This window comes from Cupressus sempervirens, chromosome 6 (genome assembly GCF_028749045.1).
Source record: "Cupressus sempervirens isolate cs-2001-9-10 chromosome 6, ASM2874904v1, whole genome shotgun sequence".
NCBI lineage: Eukaryota > Viridiplantae > Streptophyta > Pinopsida > Cupressales > Cupressaceae > Cupressus > Cupressus sempervirens.
In genome coordinates this window covers 178484054-178485858 of record NC_143123.1, presented here as the reverse complement: position 1 = coordinate 178485858, position 1805 = coordinate 178484054, and the positions used below count along the sequence as shown (strand labels likewise).

Below are 1805 nucleotides of genomic sequence, written 5' to 3'. Positions count from 1 at the left end.
GTTTCAAGTTGTTTCATTTTTGTGGTGCACATACACTTAAGGTGTGGAGTTTCATGCTAGTCAACTAAATTTGAAGTGAACTTTGGGAACCTTTCGAGCGTAGGGATTAACATATTTTGAGATAAAACATTTAATTTGTTGCAAATCATGGATTAACATATATACCTTTTGCAAAGCTTGATACAAAAAGGTCATGAATTTGCCAAATTTTGTTGGGAGATCCAATAACTACATAGTTTTGTATTATCCTCAAAGTTTTCCACTAAGACACCGAACTGGGGTGACACATTTTAAAGCAATAGCTTTGCAAGGAGCTTTGCTGGAATAAAAGACTTGAAATGAAAATGTCCACAAGATGAAGAGGGTGCCAAGAATGGCCCTTCTCTTATGCCTAGAGGGTCATATGAGGCTTACAAGTATATTGAGGATATAATTGTTAAGATTGTTGCACGGGTGGACAGTGGCCCTTGTGTTACCTATATTGGGAAATGTGGATCCGACAATTTCATCAAGATGGTGCATAACAGGATCGAGTATGGTGACACGTAGCTTATTGCAGAGGCTTACAATGTTCTCAAGTCTATAGGCAAGCTTACAAACCAAGAGTTGCAAGAGGCATTTTCTAGTTGGAACAAGGGAGAATTATGTAGCTTCTTGATTGAAATCACTACAGACATTTTTGGGGTTAAGGATGATAAGGGGGACGAGTGTCTTGTGGACAAGGTTTTCGATAAAACTAGTATGAAGGGCACTGGTAAGTGGATTGTGTTGTTGCTACACCCACCATTGCCTCTTCATTAGACTCTTAATTTCTTAGTGGATTGAAGGAGGAATGAATGGAGGCTTCCAAAGCATTTGCAAGTGTAGACCTTAGCAGTGGGAATGTGGAGGTCTTTAAGCAGACATTGATTGATGATGTGAGAAAGGCTCTCTATGCATCCAAGATCTGTAGTTATGCCCAAGGGATGCACACCCATACAAAAAGAAAAACCCTACGCTGAAGTCACCCACTTGAACAGTTGAAGCCGCAGGGGAACCTAAGAAAGCCACATATACTAAATGGAGGCAACGTCCATAAGATAAACCACAGCAAAAAAAAGAATCTCCACATGCATAAAAAAGGAGAACGTTATGCAAAAACAAGAACCCCACATTGCCAAGAATAGAGCCTCACATTTTTTGAAGCAAAGGCCAATTAAGAAGGCGGTCTAGTCCAAAACGTTGAGAAAATGGAAGGAAATTCACTGGCAAAGGAAAAGAACAGTCAACACATGTAAGAAGTAGCAGTCAACAAGCAGGAACAAGGGAGGACCATAGCAAAAATAGAAAGAGCCCATAGTATTAGAAGGAGAAGACACATCTAAAAAGGCCAAATGCATGTAGAAGAGGAGAAATGCGAAGCAAAGTGAACTCCACGCAACAAAACATAGCAGGAAGACTCGAAGCAACCTGCAAGCAGCAAACAGGAGGCTCATCCATGACTTCTTAAATAGGATGAATGCCAATAGTCCAATACGCAAAGAAAATAAAAGAATGATTTAATAAGTCTACCAGGTTGCAGGCAGAGTAACATGTGAAGGAGCTCCCACCAAGTGCAACATAATACAAAAATTTGTAGTAAAGGAAGGCATTCAACAAAGACTACACCAAACAGAGCCTCATGCTAAATTGGAGACTGATCCTCTTGGGTTGGATGCTTTAAGAAAAATGTCAGAAAGGATGAAGGCTCACAGCAAGGGAGTCCACGCATTGAACATAGAGGAGGAGCCAGTCCATAGCTTGTAAGAAAAAACACACACAGAAAA

General features: G+C 40.3%; 1 pseudogene; it reads left to right on the top strand.

Moving 5' to 3' along the window:
- Positions 1-387: 387 nt before the first annotated feature.
- On the top strand, positions 388-1001 carry LOC149551830 (6-phosphogluconate dehydrogenase, decarboxylating 1-like; annotated as a pseudogene).
- The last annotated feature ends 804 nt before the right edge of the window (positions 1002-1805 follow it).